The 27805-nt window shown below is 32.7% G+C and overlaps 1 protein-coding gene across 1 annotated transcript in view; it reads left to right on the top strand.

The window, feature by feature from the left end:
- Positions 1-27805, top strand: part of Neto (Neuropilin and tolloid-like) — a 1182027-nt gene that overhangs the window by 179821 nt on the left and 974401 nt on the right. The window lies entirely within an intron of this gene.

Here is a 27805-nt window from a genome sequence, read left to right on the forward strand (position 1 = left end):
TTAGTTCTTTTGCCAATTGTACCGTTTAATTGTTTTACCAAGAACCGATAAATTAAATTGTAAGTTCTCATGGCTTCTATTGTATTTACCCACAACTACTGGAGATATCAGAGAGGTTAAATGTTTCTAGTCTGCACTTAAATTTTGTTTACTTAGCAAAAGTTTGATCTCTAATTATGAAAGGAAACTCACTGCAAGAAACTGTGTGGTTAAACTTATTACAAAAGTTTTGCAGCACATGTTTTCAATTAGCGTCTTCTGAGGGAAATATCCTTAGCTAAGTGCGCTTGTTATTTTGTCATTTTCAAGATAATTAACTTTCTCTTTACAAAGTGAATTGATAATGGCGTGTCATAATATGCAAGTACATCGTGTAGTAATAATTAATGATAACCTTCTTATTACAGATGTTAATTTTCTAAAATGTTGATATACTCTGAACAAAGAGGGTGACGGTGCATTAAAAAAGTTGCAAGGTTAACGTAGTACATATTAATCCTAAATAATATATTTTTCATACTCGCAGCAAAATTTCGACCGTAAGTGCTCGCACGCAGTCAAAAATTCTGGATTCGCTTTTTTTATTTTCTGACTTAAATAATTTTAATTTTTGTCATTTCTTGTTTATTCTTCTATTTTCGTTAATTATAGCTAAATAAAAACACAAATAACTATTTGTGTGTGTGTGTAGTTGGAAATATGACTGCGGATTACTAGATCCATTTGCCTAACCAATTTTATTCATATTGCTCAGAAGCTATTTTCTACTGGCATCTTAAAGTATGATGCCTGTATATCTACTTCAAGATGCCACCAGACAATAGCTTTAGAACAATATTAAGAAAGCGTTTAGAGGTCAGCGTTATTCAAATTTTAAGGAGATTGGAAATTCTTTACGAAAAACTGGCACATTGTCAAAATTCAATCAAATTTAATACCAAAGGAGTTGAAGTTACATCCAGCATATTTAAGGAGAAGGTTGTAAAAAATTCTACACAGAGCCAATTTGTACAGAACAAGATATAACTATTGAAGATTTGCTTTTCAATGTGATATAAAATCCTGAGTTTGATCGAATTATTTTTAGTTGACATATAGTATATGAAAATATATGAGAAACAAAGAAATATTTTAAAAAAATTATTATTCTTTCTTCTTTAAAGCTAGTTAATTATCGTAATTTATTCACAGTTATATTTGCTATTTTTCGCTAATTTATTTTCAGTAAAAATATTCCATTTTTTCTTCCATTATTATTTCTGATATCGTTTAACCAGCGACCTACAAGTTTTATACAAATCAATATTATTAAGTAAATTTTCATCACAGTTAGCACACAGAGTATGTTAGTTTTGTAAACATAAATATTTTCAATAATAACGACAAAAGTATTACGTTTCGCAGTAATTTTTACAATAACACAAATTACACCGACCAACGCGTAACGGTCGCTTCTTAGAGCACCTTCTCTGATGGTCTTTGTTCTGGTAAATTGATGGAAATAGCATGCTCTCTTTGATATGCATTCACAAAGTACATTGATGGCATTAGTAAACATTTTTTACTTGGTTTTAAGGAATCAGGATTATTTGATTGTACATTGCAAAAGCATTTAGAACAGCCACATTTTACATGCTATAAAAAGGTAGCAGTGGCCATCGTCGCGTACCTCGAGAACAATTATTATATTGAGCGCATAATTGATATTACTGGAACATTGCGATTTTTCTTTGGTACGTAAGAAGCAACTGTTGTCTTATTATCAAAATCAAAACTTGAGGAGCCAATGGGTCAACCTAAAGTTAAAAAAAATTATCTGATTTAAAGCTGTCTGCAAGCTCTATACTAGTAAACTAGTTCTAGAAAATTTCTAAAAAGAGACAATCTTTCTACAACTGCTTTTGCACTATTTTCTATTTGGAAATGTCATGTCAAAGCTGCATTTTCCGCGAATTGCTTCAAGTTTTTTATCTATTGTAATATATGAAGGATAAGAATAGCTAGAATAGCCACATGTTGAAACTGTTTCTTAGAGTCATCCATGGAAGAATTTATAAGAAGTGCGAGGAACAAATATCAGACAGACAGTTCGGCTTCATTAACGCAGTGGGTACCAGAGAGGCACTTTTCGGAGTACAGGTACTGATTCAAAGATGCAGGGACGTTAACTGCGACGTATACGCGTGCTTGATCGACTATGAAAAGGCATTTGACAGAGTTCAACATCAAAAGATGATAAACATTTTAAAAGAAGCAGACCTGGATGACAAAGACCTCAGAATAATTTCAGAACTATACTGGAATCAGACCGCATACATGAAAATGAACGGAGAAGAAACAGATCACATAAAAATACTACGCGGAGTTAGACAGGGATGTATTCTATCGCCGTTGATATTTAATATGTACTCAGAAAAAATTTTTAACGAGGCTCTTTACGGAATAGACCAAGGCATCCTTCTAAATGGTGAAAGAGTAAACAATGTTAGATATGCCGACGACACCATGGTGATAGCAGATAGTTTAGAGGGACTTCAGAGGCTAATGGACAGAATAAACGAGTACAGTCAACAGTACGGACTAAACATTAATACCCACAAAACCAAACAAATGATTGTCAGCAAGGAGAATATAAATGGGGCTCATCTATACATTAATGGGACGCAGATAGAGCGAGTAAAACAGTATTGCTACCTGGGAACTGGGAATAAACGAACAGTGGAGCAATGTACAGGAAATAAAGTGCCATAAATAAAGTTATGAGAAATCAGCACCGTTACTCCCTGCTGCAGTCTATATTGCAAGGTAAAGTCAAAGGTAAGCGGGGACCCGGTAGAAGGAGAATATCATGGCTGCGGAATTTAAGAACATGGTTTAAGAAAACCTCAACGGAGCTGTTTCGAGCGGCAGCGAGCAAGGTCATGATTGCCAATATGATTTCCAACATCCGAAACGGATAGGAACCAGAAGAAGAAGAAGAAGAATAGCATTTCTTCTGATTTGAAATAAACTTATCTATCAGTTCTCTCAACGAAGTGAATTTGTCTAACTTAATTCGTTCTTGCCTAGTTTGAATATTATTAAATCAAACACATCTTATAAGAAATTAAAATAACTTTTTATTCATGAAGTCGAAAAACTTCAATGCCGCCATTATCAGTTCTCCAAAGATTTTTTAAGTTTGTTTAATTAGTCTTTCTTACTCCAGCAAAGTAAAGCATACCAACTAGTGCCTTTATTTCAGAAATGTTTTTAGGTTTTGCTTCGTTTTCCATTAAATTGGATTACTTACTCATTTTTAATATTTGTATAGTTGACAGCCGACAGCATTTCTTGATGAAATAAACATTCCCAGATGTCGTGCGGAGTTTTTTTTTAGATTATACAAATATTTTTTTAATTCAGGAAATTGTAGAATAATATTAGCTTTACGCGTTCTGACGTTTGCAATCACACTGGTGTGTGTAAGGGTAATAATTCGCTAAGTTTTCGTCAAAACTCCTGCTTCCTGTTATTATTTTCTGATATTTCCTCAATATTTTCAACTTCACCTTGTTCATCGTCGCTATCATTACCATAATTTGCATTGTTACTTACATAGGTGTTCCTCCATCAATTTTAACCATCTACTCTGCTCTTTTTTCTAATTCATATCTACAATAAGTTTAGGACATAAATATTAAAGAGCAAAGCAAAAAGAGACTTATCCAAAATAACTTAAGGGGGTATGTACACGCCGTAGTTAAAATGAGTGGCATTCAAATAAACTAACGTTTAACAATTATTCTTTGAGGAGATGACAGCCGACACATCATATTCTAATATTTTAATTTTCCCGAAATTGAATTCTCTGAATCAGCTATGCCAAGTACTGGAAATTACGATCGGTACAGTTCGCTCTCAATCGGCAGTTTTCTTTAATGTAAGAGATTATTTATTAGTTAAAGTTTTGGTTGACGTTTCAAAAATTCTAATTTTCGGATTGGATCATTCGATAAAATTTTTGTATACTTTTGTAACATTTTAAAGTGTGTACGTCTTGTTAATCGATTGTTGTAATTGGTGGTAATATCGATTGACTGAATATTTTTTAACAATTCTAGTTTTTTTTAAGAAGTATTATAAATAGATGCAAACACTAAAAGGTGTATTTATCTTACTGTGCATATTTTACATTAATTTCAAACGTTTAAAATTTGAGACTTTATTACTCGACGTTTCGGCACTCATTTTGGAGCCATTATCAAGAGTGATACGGTTCGGTTCGAGTTCGGGGTCTCAATCTGCCTACTCCCCTCACTCGAGACGTACCAGTATCGTGTTCTATATTGCAAGAACTGTCTCTCGGCACTGAGGTCTCAATCTGCCTACTCCTCAGTGTCGAGTGACAACCGGTCTTATCCTGTGTCGCTGCTTTTATACTCGCTGTATGCGCGGGAACGGTATGGGCTGACGTGGTCTGAACTGACGTGGCCTGGGCGGTGTGGGCGGTAGGTCGCTGAAGCAGGGGTCGCCATGTTGCCGGCAATCGTTTCGCGTCATCGCGCGTGTTCAAGCTGTTAGGCCGTTTTTCGATTTCGATAGCTTCACGAATGATTCTCGATTTTAAGGAGCGGATGGGGGCGATGGTTTTTGCTTTTTCGAAATCTATTTTGTGGCCTGTTTGAATATGATGTTGGGCTAGGGCTGAAGTAGTATCGGAATGTTTGACAGATATAGAAGTTTCTCTACTTGTAGATAGGTACTCTGTTTTCGCGAGGTTAATATCTAGGCCCGCCTTGGTATATTTTTCTTGTAGTTTCTTTATCATGTAACTGAGGTCTTCTTGGTCTTGTGCAATCACTACTTGATCGTCTGCAAAGCTTAACGTATACGTAACGTATTCGTTTCGTACCGGTACTCCCATGCCTTCGCATTTTCTTTTCCATGTAGTCAAAGCTTTCTTTAAGCATATTATAAATAGGGTTGGAGATGTGGGGCAATCCTGCAGGAGCCCTTTTGTTGTGGTGAAGTCTCCTATGATTCCTGTTCCCATTTTAATGGACTGTTTATTTTCTTTATACAGAGCTTTTGTAGCTTTTATGAATTCCGTCTGTATTTCTAATATGTACATAGCCCCCCATAGTTCTGACCTTGGTACAAAGTCATACGCCTTTCTCAGGTTCACAAATGCCAAATGTATATCTCTACGTTTTGCTTTTTTCTTTTCCAACAGTTGTTTGTGTGTATATATGGGGTCTATGTATGATTTTCCTGCCGTGAAGCCTGCCTGATCCTCTCCGATTTTGCCTGTTATCTTTTCTCGCAGTATCTTCCCATATAATCTTCCTATTGATGATATTACGCTTAGTTCTGTGTAGTTTTTGCATCGATTTATATCTCCTTTCTTAAATATAGATGTCATTTATGCTTCCGCCTATTCCTTTAGGAGCTGTCCTCCATTTATGGCTTTCTGAGATATCCATTTTATCATCCTGTGTAATTTTTTTGAGCCGTACTTAATAGTCTTAGGTGAGATGTCTCCAGTTTCCGGTACTTTCTTATTTTTGAATGCTTTTATGGCCTTTCTCATTTCCCTATCTGTTATTTCTATTTCTTGTTGTGCGAATCTGCTTCGTCTTCCCTGTTTTCTTTCCCAACGAATTGTGGTCTTTGTTCTGTTAATAGTTCCTTGTATTAGTCCTTCCATTCTTTATCCTGCATATTTCTCAATTAATTTTTTTTATTTGAGTTTTGTTTCAATCCTCTCATTACTTTCTATCACTCCGAAGTTCTTGTACCTCCTATGTATGTTTCAATATTTAATCAGGTTCTTTCCCATTCTTCATTCTTTTATTGTGTTATTTGTTTTTTCACTTCTCTATCTTTTTGTCTATATTCTTTATAAACTTCGTCGTTGTTTGTAATCAGCCATTTTCTGCATAGTTGCTTTTTTTCTTCAATTATTCTTTTTGTTGGTTCATTTATTTTATAATAGTGCTGTTTATTTGTTACATGTTCTTTCTCTCAAAGAGCTTCGAATGCTGTTTGTTTTATACTCGCCTTTATATGCTCGTATATTTCTTTGATGTTGTCGTATATGAATTCTATTAATTTTTGGTCCAGACGTTGTTTGTATTGTTCTCTCAGAGTGGTTCTATATTGTATTGTTTTTCTCTTATAGTGGTCAACGATTCTTCTGTAGAGAGTGTCTTGTTATATTTAAAATGATTGCCCAATTTTGCTATCAGTAGTGGTCAGCTATGGTCAGTTCCACATTTTTCTCCTCTTCTGACTTTCACATCTTTTATCTTTATTGTGGTATCTTGTTTGACTATTACGTAGTCTATTATCGATTTTAGCTTTCGTGTTTCTTGCGTCCATGTATATTTGTGAATATTTAATGTCTGAAAAAACCGTTGGTGATTTTTAGGTTGTTTAGTTCTCATACTTCAATTAGATGTTATCGTTTTGTTCATATAAATAGCTTCAGATCAAGATTTTTCTGTGTGTTAGGTTGCTAATTCCTAACAGTAACAACCCCCGTTTGGAGGATCTTTTCTTGAGCCGCCCATTTTGGATCAGACGCTGTTGGTTCTTCCGTCCTCTAGACCATTGTGACTTTTCTAGCCATCCTCTGCTCTTGAGACTGTTGACCGGTTTTCACCTGTACCCCAGGGAGGGACCCTCACAGGGTGATATCAGCCGGGGTTTTACTCCTCTGTACCTTTTCTTTTATCCGGGCTTGGGACCGACTGTATCGGTTATAGAGCTTCACAACTCACCCATACCAATACGGGCAGAGTTGAACAAAAAGAGCATTATAAAGATCGAAAAGTTTAATTCATAAAAACATCGACAAAATTATTTTACAAACCTGAAAGAGAGTTGTTTCGCATCTCTTTTGAATTTTTATATACCCGTAACTTTTCTATCCTTATTTTTATGAGTGATAGCTTTCTTTGGTTTTCGGTTTGTTTATCATCTGTTTGCTTTAGTTGTTTAATTGTTTGCTTCTTCTTTTTTGGCAGGATTCTTTTGCTGATTCATATATAGCTTTCATTACTCTTTTCCATTTTTCATCTAGAGAGCCCCCTTTTTTAATCTTTTCGTATTTCTGCAGTGCTTCTATTTTTAAGATGTTTTTTACTTTCTTTATATTTAGTTTTCTTGTGTTCACCTTGCTATACTGTATAATTTAAATTCTTGGCTCCAGATATAGCAAAAAATTAATAACATTAGTATAAAGTAGTATATAATAGCATTAGTATTTTAACACTAGTATAAAGCAAAACACGCCTAAAATTAATTTTAGAATCGCCAAAGGATTTTTTTGTTATGTACATTACTAATTGTGTTTCCAGCAAATTTATTCATCCTAATTACTTAATAAATATTTGGGTAAAGTTTTTTTTTTTTTAAGTTGAGAAAAGTTTCGAAAGTTATAAATTTGTGCTCTGCTCTAACGAGATGTTGACTGTAAATATCCTTAGGGAGAGCATAATGAATTTAAGCTAATGTTGGTCAGATCCCTAGAGGTATATTTTAGTATCGAGTGGACCAAAGACGATCCTTCGGTAATAGACAAATTATAACTAATAAAGCTTTTAGTGTTTGCAAATTGGACTACAAACTGTTTTGCTTGTTCCAGAAACTGAATATTAGGTTTAAAACATTTAATTTATGTATATTCGGTTTAGACAGTGTTTCAGGTATTCAAGCTCTGAGAAACGGTTATAAATTTTGTAATACAAATAAAGAAATAAACTTGTCAATTATGTACGTAATACCTAACATTATTACGTACGTACAAATGTGTGTTTATTACGATAACTTTATTTTTCTTCAAAGTGATCTATCTATAGCCAATATACGATATTAACTTAGATAGAGGCACTTTTAATGGACTTAAGTATTGGTTTTGTTGTATATTTTAAGCCTTTAAAATAAAAACTAAGAAAACTGTCAAGTGTAGACAGAGTAGACAAGTAGACAAGGTAGACAAAGTTGTGAAAAGTTTGGCACAAAAGGTGGAAAATGGTTTTTGATAAAGTCGTTTATTGGTTCAAGAATGACTGAAATATCTAATTTGGGATGTTGATTTTGTTTTTGGTCAGTGGGGGAGTGACCTTCTTTAATTTTTTTTTGTTTACGTTTTCAATTGAGTTTTTTTGGGGTCGTTTTCAGGAAAGAGCTTTTCGTTTGAAACACGTTTTTAGCTAGAGGAAGTATCTTTGTTAACAGTTTTAAATACCGTGTTTTTGTAGTTTGATTCTATTTTAGAGAAAGTAGAGAGTTCTTAAGGTTTTATATTAATAGTTTACTTTAAACCTGCTGGAGGTAATAAAGTTAATGGCTCTCTGGATTTACCTTATAGATGGAAAGTTTGAGAGTGCAAAGTTTGTGGAAGTTGAGAATCCAACAAAGATTGTGACGGTAGAGGTTGTGTCGTGTAAGAGATAATTAGTGGGTCGTTTTAATACTGTGATATTTCTCGATATAGAAACGGGAATCATAGGATGGTAGTTGCAGCGGATTTCTAGATTCTGATTGTCGGGTTTGGTATTCTATCTGAAAAAAGAAATATTCTGTAGGTTTTATCTTCGTGGCTCACTAATATAGACTCTGGAATAACAGCGTTATTAGGGAAAACTTGATTTCTGAAGCTTAAAATATGGCTGTACTCTAAAGGATTGGCGTTAGTCTTTAGGAATGATATAGAGGATACAATAAATAAAATTAAAATAATCGTGCTAAATTGTTAGGCTTACGTTAGATAAAATAATCCTCTCGGATGGTGTATGATTGGTCTGGCTATTCACAGAATTCGTCTACTATGTGCTTACTAATTAGGTAAATATATATTCTATTGTTAGATAAGTGCCTTAAGAAGACAATGTTGTTTGGTTAAAATATGGTACCTAATGGAATGAGTTAATTTGGTGAACGAGTACTGTCTAATGCAAAAAAAAAATTTTATTGATCCTTGGACGGAAACTCGTATTGTGATACGGTTTAATTTCTATTGTCACAGCTGTTTTTTTCTTTTGTTATATATATATATATATATATATATATATATATATATATATATATATATATATATATATATATATATATATATATATAGTAAACTCTTAAATATTGGGGAAATCTGCAAGAAAGACTCTAATGAGTATCAATTGTTTCGCCGGACGTTTTCGCCAAAGAGAATTAATTTGGCTTCTTCAGGGCTGAAAGAGAATAAATTATAATTAGCTACCATATATTATCTATTAAAACATTATTGATCTTACCGTAACTTAGAATTGTAGAGTTAGAATATTAAAAAACTTTGCTAGTAACATAGTGGTGTTTTTTGTTACTATGTGCAAAAAAAGTTTTTTTTTAAGGTTTGAAGTGTATGGTAGCTTTGAACTTAACACGCAAATGTATACCCAAGATCAATCGAAAAACCCAATGTAACTACATTTAAAAGGAGGTAATTCTTTCAATTGTCGGCAATAACTAAATTTTTGATTTTTGGAAAGTTTAAAAGTGAGGTTCTGTTTTAGCCAGAACGCAAGCGCTGACAAATTCAGTAGTTCTTATGAATCTTTATGTCGTTAAGGTTCATTAGTAAAAAAACGAATGAAATTAAATCCCAGTATAGGGAAATATTATTTTGATTTTCTTTATTTAACTATATTATATTGTTCATGTATTGTTAAAATAATATCTTATTGAGATGTATCTAAGAAAAGCAAGGGAAACTTATCTTTTTTAGTTAATGAAAATTAATTATAAAGGTAGGTTAGTTGTTAATGGATATATCAGTCAAATTAGTTATCTGTGATGTTGTATAGGTCTTGGTATCTGATTTAAGTAAGAAGTGGTATATATCGCTTAGATTCTTAATGTCACTCTTAACATTAATGGAGAAATCGTTAAGGAAAATATAAGACATTTCGATAAACTCTCTTTTAGATTTATTGTTCTCACGGTGGAGAATTGTAGTGTTCGTATAGTCCATGAGATGACCAGTGGAATGGACATGTTTGGCTAATGCACAACGGTCAGGGTGAAGTCGAGAATCACTTTTGTTGTAGTGTAATACGTGATTTCAATAATTGAGATGTTTGACCGATGTAGGAATTGTTGCAAGAGAGACATGGAATGTTGTAGATAATGTTACTAAGCCTATCTATGGGAGCTTATCTTTTATCTTAGATAAAAAATCAAAGATTAAATTTCTTTTCTATATATATATATATATATATATATATATATATATATATATATATATATTATATAATTAATGTTTATCCGTCAATAGAGGTTCTAAACATAAACTCGCTTTGGCACTCGTTTCTCGAGGCATCGACGAAACTGGAATAAAGAAAGAAATGAAACATTAATATCTGTAGATTTTGTGAGCTTTACATAATAGAAATTTTTACAAATTAAACAATTATTACACCATCTTTTTACTCAAAGGCATTCTCCTATAATTTTTTCTCATTCTTTAAAGCACGGACCCCAAAAGCTTTTACTCGAACCCCTTTTCCTCAAGCACTTAACTCTTATAGAGCCAGTTTAAACTTACTTTATAATTATATGAAGTTAGGGATGTCCTGAAAATTGCCACAAATTTCCCGTCAACGACTTTCAAGTATCATGAATTATAAAAACTGAAAGACTGCCTAGACGTGGTCATATTTTATGATTCTCTCTTACTTCTTTTCTCTTGCCAGTGGGATTTTCGTATTGAATGTATGTATATTTAATAAAAATACTCGTATTGATCAACTAAGGATAGCATAGGAACATTTGTATCAAAAACAAATATGGTTAAATATAGTATATAAATGAATATTTCGCCAAATTTATTTTACTTAATATTATTAGATCTTTTTATAATAAATTTTTTTTTTAAATATAATAAAACATGATAAATGAAATGACTAGTTTTAATAGTTTTTTTTTCTTCTTATGCCATATGTGTAGACGTTCATTTTGGTTGTAAAATACACAAAGATCCCTATTCCGTCTTTGTGATTATTATGGTAACATTTTGAAAATATTTTTTTGATTCGTGGTATAAGTTGTTTTTTTAAAGAGACGGTTTTCCCCTTTTGATTGAGACACGTCTTTGGGATACTGGAATTGTTGGAGTCTTTATTAAGTTACGATGTGATTCTCTAATGGGGCTGTGAACATATCCATTATACAGGGACAGTCGTGAGGAACTGTACATACTTCTACCTCTTGTGGAAGCTCCTTTGGGGAGTAACAAATGAACTATTAAAAAGTGGCTGTTCCCATTATTTAATAATATACACGCCAAGTTGTGAATTTTGAAAATTTCTATTCGTCATTACTTTTGAACGGTAACCTCTATGTGTCTCATATTTAGAGCAAATGTTACAGTACTACCACCTTCTCAACTAATTTATTTAGACAGGAAAAAAGAACAAAAACAGGACTAATTTTAAAAAATAAGTTTGATAGGTTTAGACAAAAATTTTTACCCTATATAGGGTTTTTGAAAAGTGTACTAAGAATTTTATAAATAAGATAACTAGGCAATTAAAATGGCATATTTATTTTTTTCCTATTTGATTATCTAATGTTTAATTAAAAAAATCAAATTTTGCTGTAAAAGTTTAGCAAAGTGAACGATGGATGAAAAAAACTTTTGCAAAAATTACCTTTTTATTAAAAAAACATTTAATATAACATTTGAAAGATGTACCTTACCTGATTTCCCCATTTTTGACTTATTCAAACTGAAAAAAATCAGGGTCGGGTTTAAAAAATTTGTTCGTTGTGTTCACAAAAAAAAATTCACCCTGTATACGGTTTTTGAAACCTCTAATACAAATTTAATAAAAAAAAACAAGTAGTTAATTAAAATGGTATATTTATTTTTTCCCACATGATTTCCCACTCTTAGACTTATTTGTAGTAAATACCATTTTCTTTTTTTTTTATTAACCCCTGTGCGGTGTTTGTATACTGCTATCTGGTCACAAATAACCAATTATCAGCTATTTTCTGACCTAACATAATAACAGAAAATACTTAAATCTAAGGCTTACCCTATGGCTTACTCTTATTTTATCTATTAACTAATGCACTACAACTAACATGCAATAATTTCACAGCACTATACTCTGCTTTTTACACTAAACTGTTACACATTTACACTAGCTCAAATGGTTTTGTCCTTATGAGTCTTTTCTTTAGTTCAGTGTTGTCAAGAAGCTGGATTGCCTCGACATTCACATGACTATGCAGCCTCTGCTCGTGACTTGCTGCTGTTCTCTTGATTATTTCAATCACAGTTTCCATACCCAGGTCCTGGTGGAGGTTGCTGTTACGGATATACCAAGGAGCATCAACAATATTTCTCAGTACTTTGTTTTGAAATCTCTGAATAATATGTATATTACTAGCTTTGGTACAGCCTCAGAGTTGGCACCCATATACCCATACTGGGCATAGAACTTGCTTGTAGATGGATAATTTATTATGAAATCCCTCTTTTCTTTTTGACATGGACTTTCCAGCGCAGCTTCGCGTCTAGGGTGATGCCCAAGTATTTTGCTGATGTTGCATAAGGAATTCGAGTATCATTTATTCTAACTGGTAAATTTTCAATTTTTTTATTTGTAAAGTTAATGTGTGCAGATTTAGTCTCATTTAATTTTATTCGCCATTTTCTGGTCCAGTTATGTATTTTATTTACTGATAGTTGCAGCTTATCAGTCGCTTCTTCACTAGTGTCTCCTATCGCCAGTATGGCTGTATCATCCGCGAAGGTGGCAATAGTATTTTGTTCTAGCTCTGGAATCTCTAGTGTGTTTGTAATGTACAACATTAAATTCTGTGTTTTTTATTCGTATTTCAAATGTCTCATATTTGTTACCATAACTGAAAATTAAAATTTCATGTCATAGTGTAACGACACTATCGTTAATAGTCTAACACTTCGAACGTTAGCAAAATCTTTCAAATAATGAAACCGAATCCCTACATAGCTACTAATTCGCCGCCGTAAAAGTAGGCAATTTATAATACAATTTAATATATCGATTTACAATAGAATCGATTTCCTTGTCATTAAAGGGACAACGAATACTGGCAAGTGGCCATGTTCATTTTAGAACAGAACTTCAAGAAGGCAAGTAATTAAGTTATCATGGCAGGCAGAACTTAGGAGCAGGGAAAGGGAAAAAATTTTAAGTTATTTATGGTTTTTGGGAAATGTGAAATTTTGGTTGTGAAAAGTATTTAGTTTATGTATAATTTTATTTAGAAAGTTACGTTGTTTTATGGGAAAATCACTCCGAGGTTTTGGTAAGTACTTTCAATACACGTACATCTTCCATTTAAATTTGCCAGTTCTCAATCATTTAAATCTTCTCACTTTATTAGACCTATCCAAAAATCATTATTATTTTTTATATACATATATAAGAAAATTCCAGTATGGAAATATTAAATATTTGAGTCAAGGTCACTTAATGACCAATATATTCCAGTTTTTGTCATGTGAACAAAAACTATAAGTATAAGAAGACAGAATAAAAAGGTTTTTTTTTCTTCTCTTGTAGCCTGCCGGCTCCAATCATTGGACCTTTCTTTTTATTTTGGGAGAGGAATATTTTTAATTTTGGATACTTGGATTTGGGAAGAAGATTTTTTATTTTGGGAAGAATTTTAGTTTTGATTTTCTGGTTGGTCTGCCCGTCCGTGGCGGATACAAAGAACGTAGGCTGATCCATCCTAGAGCCCATCCACTACCTGGACACTGGACAGCGGATTAGGGAACTCCCTTTCAAGCAAAAGGGTTACTAAGGACATTTATTTTCTGGTTAAAGCTATTTAATAATTCAAATTTCAAATTTTTTATATTATATATTATATCCTCGAATACTTAGGCCTTCAGCCTAAGTGGGTTACGAAACAGATTTGTGCACAATCCCTGGTTAGTACCCTCAACTCTTTGAATCCTTTCACTTGCTTTAATTTTGTTATTCCTTATTTACTTTAAATTTATTTATTTATCATTACTTTATATTACACTTAATAAGTTGTTAGGATATATTATCCAATTTTGTAATTTGTATGTACCCTCATATATCAGATTGATGTATGTATTGTTCTAGTCTCTTTTTTTGTAACTTGTATAAGTATTTAATTATTTTCTAATATTTTAATTACTATTTACTCCAAGTGAGTTATCCTAAACAATAATCCCAGATCATTTTATCTCATTGTTAGAGAACTGGGTAGATCAATTTTGTATATAATTATATTTTGGGTAATATTTTTAGGTAACTGTTTTTTCTTGTAAATATATATTTTGGGGATATATTTTAATAATTGTTTAGTGTATAAGTATAGGGTTGGGATAGTACATAAGATTAGAATATAGTGTATAAAGCATTTCTGATTTTTATTTGTTTCCTATCATTTATTTTTCAGTTAGTATATAACTACATACATCCCAAATTGGAGTGATATTCAAAATTCACCCTGGCGCCCATCTCAAGATCATCTTAGGATTGATCTAACCTTAGGTTACTACAGGCTAGCAAACGTGCCAACCTCCTCTCTGAGCACTACTCTCATTCTCTTGAGCTAAGTCTATTCTATTGCAGTACTTCAAGTAAATTTTATATTTTGTTTTGTATTGTTTACATTCCCTGTTATTTAACCTTATTAAAAGATTAATTAATTAATTTTAAATTTTATTTAACCATAAATCTTACATAATTTCTAATATTGGCTTCACCATCTCAGGCTTTTCCCTTTTAATTTGCAACAATTAGCTTTTCCCTTTTTTAATCGGTAACAATAAATTTAAAAGAATGATCTCCAAAAATAGAAATTTTACTACAACTGGTCAATGAAAGTGATCAATTTTATTGATATCACGAGAATCATAAAAAATGGCAAAAATCGCACCACATTTATTTATTTAATACCTGTATAAAATCTAAGTTTATTTGCAGCAAAATACAAATACTGCATGCGAAAGCTGAACTCTTTACCTTTAAAACGCATCTTGATTTTTGTCGACAGGTCACTTAATTCAAAAGTTATCGAATTTTTACCGTTGAGCTGATACAGATTTTATTGAGCATTGATTTCGCGCGCGTAACTGAAAGATCGACGGTCGCTTCAAGCGTTGTTTCTAAGAGAACAATTGATTCTACACAAAAAATGTTTATAAACATTTTTGTTTCAAATTATCTCGGCTACAGTTTTTATTTGAAACATTTTTTTCTACGGTGTACAGATTCTCTCTGTAATATTCTCTGCAAAATTTAGCATGTACGTATGATTTTTAGGGGTCAACTCTCTCCAAGAGCATAGTCCAGTAGTCAGAAAGTTGACCCCATAAAAATCGAGAATTTTTTCGAGTATCGAGTATCGAGTATAACAGCGAATCATATTCGCTATTAAAATTGATTAAAAAATAAATAATACTGTTTTAAATTCATCAATTCCAGATTTGTTTAATGTTTAAATTCATTAATGGCTCTCAAACTCACTGAAATATGTTTACAGAAATGTGATAGGGTGAATTGGTCATTTAGATAATCTAAAAATAGAAATATTAGTATCAGTTATGCAGTCGTATTGCCGTTTTTTTTCGATCCCAAATATTCATTACAATACATGAGTTTATTACGTATAATATTTGACCTCTAAAAAGATTTGTTTATAAAACTAACTTATCCGCTTTTATTGGTAATCGGCAAACGCATTTAAAAAAACTGCTGACATCCGAGTACCCAGACAGAATACAATAATAATATGGCGACGGCTTCCTCAGACAATATTCGGATACTTTGTTTTAAGTACTGGAAATATCCCGATATTTTTCAGGAACTGAATACTCGTTGATTCTTGTTATTTGAGAACCCCATCACTAGTATAATCTATGACTAATATCGATGGGTGTTTGAAAGAGCTTTTTTGGGGGTCTGGAAAGGATGGGGCCTAGAAAAACTAACTCTGTAAGTGGGAACTCTGTAAGTGTTTGCCCGAAGAAGTTTTTAGCAGCGCTTTGCTTGAAAAAAGGACGTGTCTCAAATTTGGTTCAAAAGTCTTTCGGAAGTGGAGAGTTTTCAGCAGAAAAAAGAGGAGGAGACCGTAAAGCCAACATATTTAAGGCTAAAAAGGCATCAGTACATGCATTTATTCGCAAACTTCAGTGTTCAGAACCACATTATTGTCGAAGCCAAAGTTCAATCCGTAAATATTTGCCAAGTGATCTTAATATCAGAAAACTGTTCAAACTATACAAAAATGAATGTTGAGCACCGGCAAAAGAATCTTACTTCAGACATATCGCACCTTGGGAAGAAGAGTTTGCCAACTCAAAAAATGACAATTTTGAGTTAAGTTGACTAACTGATAGGTTTTAATGTACTCTTTTGGGTAGAAGAGTGTTCCAACTCTAAAACCTCTCATAGTTCATTATGTTTTTAAAAGTTCAGTATTACTTTGGCTAAATGCTTTCATATATTGGCAAGAATACTGTGCCAAGTGGAATGGAACAGTCTTCTTGTAAAATATGTGGTCAGAGTTATTTTTATAATTTGCTGCAAGAGTGTTCCTTTTGAGTTGTTACACTCTTGTCCTAATAATATAGCATAGCTGATCATGAGTTGGCACCATTAAAAATTAGGTTATGTTATGCTAATTATATGTCACTTGTGTATAATAATTGTTGACACGAGATTTTGATTAAGAAATTAGTACTTTTCAGTTTTAATTTATATTAGAATGGAAAATAAATTCACGAAATCTAATCAAAAAGTGACTTCAAGAGCCCAAAGAATATTTGAGTCTGCTTTACAAAAAATATCTCAAGGTAAGTTGTAATTGTGCATCTATAACCTAATTTTTGTTGTTTTTATAAGCATTTAAATTATTTACTCAAAAGAATTTTAAGTATTGTATTTCGAAGTGAAATAGTAAGCTGATATTTATTTTTGTTTTAATTTAAATTTAGTTAAGAGTTTGATGTAACTTTACAAAGTAAGCCTAACTAACAATACAAGTAATTATTATGTACTGTTGAAGACACTAGCTTATTATAATTCATCACTTTTTCTTTGCAGGTAATGTATCACAATCTTATAATGAGACAGCTGTTAATAACAAAATAAAAATTTATGATGATGCCACACAAACAAGTGGGCCTACTGAATTGGCTGCACATGATTTAACTGCTGAATCGCAAAATGCTATGTCTTCTAATTCAGTCATGCAGGAGGAAATAATTACATCAGGTGACGATGACTATGTTGATAATACTTCCGAGGATGAAAATTGGGAACCATTGTCAAAAAAAAGCAAGCGGTATAATAGAGTAATTTCAAATTCTTCAGCAGACTCAGATACTTTATCCGATAGGTTTAGTAGTAATATTAACAGAAATTGTAATGCTAGTACTAATAATGTAGTTATAAGTAATTCTGATAGTGACAATGCAGAAAAACCTAAGAAGCGTGTACGGAAAAGGTTTCGGAACCAATTAAATTGGAAAAAAAGTACAGCAAAAATCAAACGCAATTCAGGAAGTTCGTATATTAATTCAAGTGGTAAAACGATTAAAGCAAAATCATTAAAGCCTCCATGCAATATAAACTGTCGTCTAAAATGCACTGAGAAGATTAATAATCAAGAACGTCAAATAATTTTCAACAACTTCTATGCTTTACAAGATGTAACACGCCAGAGAGACTGGATTGTAAAAAATATAAGGAAGGTCAAACCAAAATATCGATATACTAAAGAAGGAAGCAAACGATCTTATAATAACAATTATTTTTTTGAATGTAATGGTACTAAAATACAGGTATGCAGGCACTTTTTCTTGAATACGTTAGACATTAGTAAAAGAACTGTTAGTACTGCTTTAGAAAAATGCAACAATGAGGGATTTATTGAAGGTGAGCGCCGTGGTAAGCATGGGAAACACAGAAAAATTGATGACAATATATTACAAAGCATGTTCAATTTTATCAATGCAATTCCTAGGATAGAATCATTATTTGAGGAATCAAACTACAAGGGAATACATAGATGGTGGCAAAACTCTGTCTGATATATATAGAGATGATAAACTTGAATGCCAACAAAATGCAGCATTGTTTGGTAATTACACAGCTTTTAGAAAAACATTTTTAGAAAAATTTAACATAGGTTTTTTTATTCCCAAAAAAGACAATTGCAGTACGTGTGAACAATATAAAAATTGTCCAGAAAATGAAGATATTAAATTAATTTATGATGCACATTTAGAAGTAAAAAATCAAGCTAGGGAAGAGAAAAGAATAGATTCATTAAGAGCAAAAAATAAAGAGTGTGTCACAGCTGTTTTTGACTTACAAGCTGTGCTACCAACTCCGTGTGGAGATGCATCCTTATTCTATTATAAGAGACGACTTTCCACCTTAAATTTTACGATTTACGATATATGAATAATGAAATTATTTCTTATCTTCTATATTTTCTACAGAACAACTGCCAAAATAGAGATGTCATATTCTACTCTGATAATTGTCCTGGGCAAAATAAAAATCAGGCAATGCCGTTAGCTTTTCTCTATGCAATACAAGAATTTAATGTGAATTCCATTACACACAAGTTTCTACCGACTGGACATACTCAAAACGAAGGTGACATGATCCACTCGTTGATAGAAAAACAAAAAAAATTAGCTTTACGTTCTGGCACAATTTCTGTTCCAGCACAATGGATCACTGTTATTCAAACATCCAAAAAAAATGGTAATTCACTAAAGGTTCAAAAGATAAGTACAGAAGATGTGAAAGACATAAAGCAAATGATAGGAAAACAATCAAATTCCTCAAAAAATACCTTAGGTGAGACTGTGAAATGGAAACATTACTGTCATTCGAGTTGAAAGAGGAAGCCCATTCCATATTTTTTATAAGTATAATTGTAAGGATGAATTTAAAGTTTTAGATATAAGAGAAAAAATGAGAGGACGACAAGTACAATTAAAATTGAAATCAGCGTACAATGAGCCTCCTGGCATTTCGTGTGCAAAAAAACAAGTTTTGTTGTCACTTTGTACATCTAATATAATAAATAAACAGTATCACAATTTTTATGAATCTTTACCAATTTCAAATTCAGCTGATACAAACAATTGTTAGCTGAAGACAATGAAGGCTTTTGCTTACATCCAACATGTTTTCTCAAACAATAGTAATTAAGTATTTAATATTAGTAATATTTATTTCATTATTTAAATTCAACGAAAAAAATTATTTAAGTGGAACCAACCTTTTTATTTGTAATCAGCTGTGACTTAATAAATGTACGTTAAGTATGCTACTGTGTTTTATTATAGTAAAATCTTAATTTATACGTTTAAAAAATAATAATAATAAACAACCACAATAATGAGAGTTATTTTGAGTAAATGTACCAAAACCAAAAATTATGAACTCTTTTTTGGAAGAAAACAGTACCAAGTCAAAATAATTTGTGTAATTCTTTATAATTTATATTTTTATAAAATACTAAAACTTACTTTCATTTAGGATATTGTTTCCTATTTATATCAACTAAAACAAATATCTTTACTCTGCTATTGGATTTTACATTTTGCTTCAAACATTAAAATGCCTGTCCTAAAAAATGATATATTTTGAATTGAAACAGTCTTCTTCTCAAGGTGCGATATTTTCAACACCGAATTCAATTTGGGATTAAGCAGTCCCAATACAAATATGTGCTCTACATGTCTGCAACTACTAGAAAAAATAAAAACAGAAAGAAATGAAGGAAAAAAGGATCAGTTCAGAGTAGAAAAAAAAAATTCATAGCATGAGGGCAAAAGCATTCTATTCGCTGCTCAAGACAGAACAAGAGGGTGTGAAAATAATTTCTTATGATTGCCAAAAAAAACATGACCCTTCTTAAAGTACCAGCTCAATCGTGTTATTATAGCATGCAATTATATCTTTTTAATTTTACCATTGTGAAAGGAACTTTAAAGACGCCACTGAATAAAATTGGACAGAGAACACTTTCTCAAAAAATTCCAAAAATATAGCATCTGCAGTGTATAACCGTAAGACGTATCTCATCAATATCACTACCATTAGACTGGTATCTGCGTAGACTGGACGGCTGCGGATACCAGAATAAAAGTTCCACCATAATCACGATGTACTGCAAATGGTTGTTGAAACATCCTTCTATTAAAACAGTAGAACTGGTGTTTACAGTAACTGGCCACTCCTATCTTCCAGCAGATAGAGTGTTCGGAAACAGCGAAAAGAAATTTTTTAAAATAGACACAACAGAGTCCAAATCAGTACATCGATATAATTTTACAGCACGCAACTGTTGTAAAAGTAGGTAAAGATTTCATCGTTTATAATTTCAAAAAGGATAAATAAATTAAAACAGCATAATTTTTCTTCCTAAATAGTTAAAAAGCTGAAGAGAGACACGTGACACGTGATACATGATACAAGATGCAAGCAAAGCTAGTAAAAATAATGTTCAAAATATGTATTAAGTCCGTCCGGTGAGATTAGGTTGGGATTAAACTTGGTCAAGTTCTATGAAGTTGGAATTAAACATTGCCATGTCCACCGCTTGGGATCAAAACAGGTTACGTCCACTAGTTTTTATCAATTTGGCGCATTTTTTGCTCTTCTAGTATGCTGAATGTAATACCAATATAAGGAGTATCTTTTCTTTAAATGGATTAACAGTAATTTTTAAATTTTATCTACTACCATTAAAAATTAGAGTATTTCTTTACTTTCTTTCAAATCATGCACGATGGATGTAGCTAGATTTAATCCTATACCCCTGATATATGTCGTGAGCATCGTATTTAATATAAAAAATAAATGAACGAAATAACATTTTGGTTTAAAAATTAATTACCATTAATTGCATTAAAAACATTTGCGGCCATCTTTTGACTGGCAACCTATTATTGATATATTCTATCATTCTTACGTAAAAATGTGAGCTTGAATTACTATGTTATGAAAGAAGTGATCTTGCAACGGGATATCAGACTAATACAATTGCACAAAGCATATTCCTGCTCTCTAACTGTATAATTGTCGGCATTATTATAATTCGTATGAGGCCAAACTCATTAGCGAAACTAAATTTATTTTACATTCGCAACGTCAAGTATCAGATAATATTAGGTTGGCATGCTGCAGTAACTTTATAATGCACTAAACGGCTGTTGACTTTGACAATTTAGTAGGTAATAGGATGCAACGTAAATAGTTGACGGTACAAATGGTTTTGTCATTCTATACTCTTTAAAGATGAGACTGACTCTAAGAATATGCTTTAAGATTTAGTAAAATTAAAATAATTCATACTTCTCATGCAATAGAATTCAGCTCCATTAAAATAAGGACGAAAATTTAATTTTGTTCTAGAGGAAAGTGCTTTTGTATTTCATGTTAAAAAATATATGACGAAAGCTACCGCTTATTCCTTATGTAAAATATGATATGATAAAATTCTGAAGTCGGTAATATATATATATATATATATATATATATATATATATATATATATATATATATATATATATATATATATATATACCAATTTATTGTAGTGGTGTATCGGGTATGTGGTACCCGATACACCACTCCGCACTACGGACCGCATACCCGATACACCACTACAATAAATTGTTATTTACGGTTCGGTCGATAATCCTACCAGTTTTGCTATATATATATATATATATATATATATATATATATATATATATATATATATATATATATATATATATATATATATACATACTGTGGCTTGGTTCTAAAAGGGCCAATGTCAAAAAACAGTGGTTTTGAGATATTTAAGTTGAAAGATTTACATAAAATTGTGAGTTGAGTTGTAGATCCATTTCTACATTATTGGAAATTGTCGGACGTAAAGTTATCACCAACCGACAATGTCGGTTGTAATGGATGCCTAGATTTCCTAACTAAGTCAACACTTATAAAGGCAGATTCCGCCTCGTATGATGCTTTGTAAGAAGATATCCCTGGACTTTCACAACTATAACGCAGCATACTTATCTTGTTCCATGGTACTGCGTCTCTAATGGTATTGACCTTTCTATGTTGATAGTAGTTTGTCAGCATTGCTTTGAAGTTCAAAAACTGGTTCTGTTCCATTTCGTTCACAATAATATGAGACTTTCTTGGAACCAATCTTATCAAGTTGGCCCAGGATATCATTATTGGCAGTAGGTACTCTTTTGGTTTTTTCTATGGCTGCATGAATCGAATCAGCTTCCATATGGGTGTGTCCTGGAAGCAAAAACTTATGTGTTATAGTCACATCTCGTCCTTCATTCCGGAAGTGTTCAATACTAAGTAGGAATATTACAGCAAGATATATGTTTTTGTTTTGGCCTGGGCAACAGTCACTATAAAATATAATTTCTCTTATGCTCCCGTGAAGATTTTCCAAGTAAGCAAATATATAAGATGAAATTTCTTGACCACCACGGTTTGCAAGAGTTTCGTTCCATAAGTAACAAAAGGCTGATTTGCTTGTAGCATTTGATTCAAAACGAGTTAACTTCAACGTCCATAGTATCCTTTTGTAGATAGCTATTTTTGTTGTGAACGAATGATTGGATATTGATGATTTATTTTTCATATTATAGCTCTATTTCTAATAAATCACTTTATTAATGTTCTCTGAAAAATATCAACGTTCTACCATTATGTAAAAAAAAGTTGTGTTTTTTTAATATGTTTAATTATTTCTTAACATTTTTTTAAAAAAAATATCTTAATCTCTCTATTATCAAAGATTATCATCATCATCAGCCGTTTTGAGTCCACTGCTGGACATAGGCCTCCCGTAAATAATTCCAATGCATTCTATCTTGAGCACCCTGAATCCAGTTGTGCTGAATGCTTGATGTCATCTGACCACCTTGCTGGAGGACGTCCTGGATTACGATAAGCTAAAGATAAAGATTATACAGAACTTTAAATGTAACAGGTTTTTATTAACATTTAAAGCAAAGAAAACACTACTTACATAAACTTTATTGACCTTTGATACAAATAAATCCTAAGAAAACATAACCTTTAACAATTTCCTCTCTAAAAAACACTTAATAACGAACATTTCTATCTTTACATCTAATTACTTCTTCGCAGCGACGAAGCATACTTAAAATCAAGCGGCGTATTTGGTCTTGATCAACTGCATCCCAAACTTTTCTCACCATAGGTGAGATAGGTATTGGTTGTCGGCTTCTAAGTTATAAATTTATAATATCCCACAAATTCTCTATGGGATTTAGATCAGGCCTGCAGGGTGGCCAGTTTATGGTTTGTATTCCAACCTCGTCCAAATAATCACGGACCACACGTACAACATGTAGTCGAGCGTTATTATCCATAAAAAGAAAATTATTACCTATATAAGGAGCAAATGGAACTACGTGGTTAGACAAAATGTCTGTAATATACCTTTTACTTGTTAAGGAACCGCTTCGTAAGGCATCAAGATCCGTTCGCGCTGTAAGAGATATTTCTCCCCAAACCATTACAGATCCTTCATTGAATAATGTAATAGGTCGTATGTTGCACCGTGCATAGTTCTCTTGGCAAATCGAATACCTTTCACATGTCTATCTGAGCTATATACCTTGATTTATCAGTAAATAACACGTGCTCCCAGTCATCAACATTCCAGTCCAGGTGCTCCTTGGCTGGCAAATTGTAGTCTTCTACAATGATTTACGTTTAAAACTGGTGCTCTGACTGCTATCCTTATACGCAAATCTTGTTCAGTGAGACGCCTTTGTATAGTGTTTATACTAATTTAAATGTTATGAACATTTGCCACTTGTATCTGCAAATGTCTCATTTTAAGAAAAGATTCTTTTATAGCACGAAGCCTGATATACTGGTCTTGTCGTGGTGTTGTGCGTCTTCCTTTTTATTGTCTACGCCGTCTCATATGGTCGTTTGTTTCTCAAAAACATCAAATGACTTGTGATATTGTAGTATGAGATACTCTTAACATTTAACCAATTTTATGATAACTTAACACTACATCAGCTAAAGTATTTGCCTGAATACATTTATCTCGGCTCAGATTTCTTGAAATACGATCCATGTCAACTTACTATCACACGCAAACAGCAAAACAATTTATTATAAACTAACTATAGTAAATCCGTTCCCTCTTCACTGGATTAGTCGTGGTAATTTCTTGGCCAACAAGTAGCCCAGATTTTGATCCGCTAGATTTTGGTGTATAGAACACAATGAAAAAACGTGTATACAAGGATCCCATAAACACTCTCAACTAACTTTGAAAATAAATCAATACTGCAGCAGTTTCTTTTGAACCACTGATGCTATTTAATATGAGACGATCTTTCATGGAACATGGACTAAATGCATTGAAGAAAATGGTGAACATAACCAACGCTCACTTTGGCAAAAAGTTTAATGTTATTTAGTATAACTATTTCTTAATTTGGTATGTAAATAAAATGTATTTTATTTTGACTTTAATTTAATATAAAACGTAAATTGTCAAATTCTATAACACTTTATTAATTATCCTAGTGACGTATGTAAAAAAATATTAGCGTATAGGGTAAACCACCCAGTTATTGGCTTAGCCGCCTTTCAGACGAGGATACTGTATCCGAGATACTGTATGCGAGATACAGAATTTTCGATGGCTGCTGTATCGGATTCACGGGCATGCTCGTCAGTATGAAAATAGTAGCAGTGCAGTGCGGTTATATTTTTGGATTATGGACGTAGAAGAGTGTGTTATGCTGTGGTACATATTAAATAAAAAGAAAAAGAAACTGAAAAGACGACGTAATTTGTGGGTTCATCCTATTGTAGAATTAAGAGAAACCAAGGGAACGTATAGTTTGCTGTATCAAGATTTATTGCAAGATCCATCGAAGTTTTTTAATTATTTTTGAATGTCTGTGAAGTCGTTTGAAGAACTTTACAAAATTTTGGAAATTCAATTGAGTAAAAAAGACACAACTATGCGTAGAATTATTTCATCAAAAGAACGGCTTCCTATGACTTTTTAAAGTTAAAGTCTATGACTTAAATTTAAAATAAATATGTGTACTTATCTCCAATTTGTAAATTGTTTACCTCGCCCTAAATAAAAAATGACCGTATTCCTTTCACAATAATGTAGTTTGATATTCGTTAAATAATCAAAATTCCAATTAGCAAACTTTTAAAGCTAAACTGTATACGCATGAAACAAAATATTAAACTATTCTACTATGTATTTATAATAAAAACATGTTTATTTCTTACCATATTCATTTTGCTGTGCCTCAAAATTGTCGCTTAGAATGTTCGACCCAGCACTGCTGATTTTTATTTCTATTGCAGTAATCTGGCGATGCTGTATCCCATAGAGAAGGATTTGATTGTACCAAACAAATAAATTTGTCACTATCAAATACAGTAAGCTCCATTATTTAACTATATTCAGAAAACACCGTCTTTCTTTCGTTGCTCATTCACAATTATTCGACAGAAAATCGCGCGTCTATGGAATGTGGTGCAAAAGTATTCGTGTCTGAAAGCGTTCATTTAACGTAATGTTTTTTCTGTATCTGGGATACGCATTCAGTCGTCGGTGACAGGAAAGTCCGAGATACTGAATTCGGTATCTCGTATACTGTATCTCTCGCGCGTCTCGTGTGAAAAGCTCCATTTGAGTCTATGTAATATCTGCGTCTCGGATACGCGTATCTCGGATACAGTATCCTCGTCTGAAAGGGGGCTAAGGAAAAGAGTTGTTTAAACATTAGATTTGCTAATATAGGTAGGGTAAGTCCGGGAGAGATGGCTCGTCGGGTGAGATGACTCGGTCGAATATATCACAGTTTTATCCTATTTGAAGTCAGTTGCATTGCGTTATTTTATGCGTGCGTATGGTATTAGCAATACTCTGTTGTTTCCGTGTTTTACCCAAGGTTGAAAGGTAAGATATTTAGAAATTCTTATCTATATCTTCTTAAAACTTTTTTCGGTAATCGTCAAAACTATGTATTGTGCACTTATTTTTGTCTGTATTTTATCGAAGTCACGTTTTGATGGCATGTTGTTTGTATCGTTGAGGTTATGTAGGCATAGTTGCCAGTCCTTTCAAACGTTACCAACACACGGAAATTAAGTGAGCCATCTCACCCTAACAATTCGGGTAAGTTGCCTTGCAAATTTTAGGGAGATATGGCCTATCTCTTTAGTTACTTATATAAGGATATTTTCAATAGATAAATTTATTTTCAGCCATGCCAATGAAGTATAACAGAAAAGTAAATTGCCAACGTGGTTTATGGACTGAAAAACAACTCGAATCAGCCATACATGCTGTAAGAAGTGGACAAATGGGGGTCAATGCTGCCGCCAGGAATTTTGAAGTGCTAGCACCTATGGCATTCATTAAGAAGAAGAATGAAAAGTAACAATTTAAAAAAAGTACATTAGGAGCAAGTAGTGTTCTCGGTGAAGAAAATGAAAATAAAATAAAGAAACATACCCTAAAGTTGCAGAAAGCTGGTTTTGCACCTACAAGAACTGGAGTTAGAGAAATGTCATTCAGATTAGCGGAAGGATTACATATTAAAACTAATTTCAACAAGGAAAAAAAAATGCAGGTTTTGACTGGTTGCAATCATTCTTTGGAATACTTGGGGCACATTGTGAGAGGTGAAAAGTACGAACTTTTAAGAAATATCATGCAGGGCAAAATTAAGGGCAAAAGAAGTGTGGGAAGAGGAAAAATATCGTGGCTTCGAAATCTACGTGAATGGTTCGGGTGTAGTTCGATTGAACTTTTTAGGCGCGCTGCTAACAAAGTCGCAGTGGCCATGATGATTTCCAATCTCCGCTAGGAGTGGCACGAAAAGAAGAAGAATCATTCTTAAGAAGAAACCCTGACTCGAGTATAAGAAAATCGGAAGGCGTATCCTTAGCAAGTAGTCAAGGCATGAACAAAAAGGATGTGAGCGATTACTTTGATCTGTTAGAGCAAGTTATTCTAGAAAATGAGTTGATGGAGAAGCCCTGGAGTTTATTTAACATGGACGAAACAGGACTCCAACTGAATAATAAACCTGCATTTGTTGTAGCCCAGAAGGGATCTATAAATGTAGCATCAGTAACTTCTTCAGAGAAGGGGGAAACAATTACATGTTGCAATGCTGAGGGTAACTTCCTTCCCGAAAAGACCCGAAAGAATTCGAAGACGGCATGCCCCCAGGATCAAAGGTTTACATGAATGAAAAGTCCGCTTATATAAACATAGATATATTTGTTGATTGGTTAACAACTCTTCATCACTTTGTTCCTAGGAAGCCTCCAGGAAAAGTCCTACTGATTTTGGATGTTCATACATGTCATTGCAATTCCGTCCAAATGTTAGAGTATGCAGACGAAAATGAGATCATTGTACTGTGTTTACCAAGCGACACTACACAGTTTTTGTAACCATTAGATCGTTCATTTTTTAAGTCGCTGAAGTTACATTATTACAATGCTTGCAATTCATTTTTTGTTAAAATGAATCCTACAAAGAAGATTAATCGCTTGCAGTTCGGCAAATTATTAAATGAGGCTTGGACAAAAGCTGTCTCAGTACAAAATGCCGTATCTGGTTTTTGCGCATGTAGTATTTATCCAGTCGACCGGAATGCAATTCCAGAGTACGCCTTTCTTGAGAGTTCAACAACACAAATTACTAAAATAGATGATCTCCA

This window comes from Diabrotica undecimpunctata, chromosome 5 (genome assembly GCF_040954645.1).
Source record: "Diabrotica undecimpunctata isolate CICGRU chromosome 5, icDiaUnde3, whole genome shotgun sequence".
NCBI lineage: Eukaryota > Metazoa > Arthropoda > Insecta > Coleoptera > Chrysomelidae > Diabrotica > Diabrotica undecimpunctata.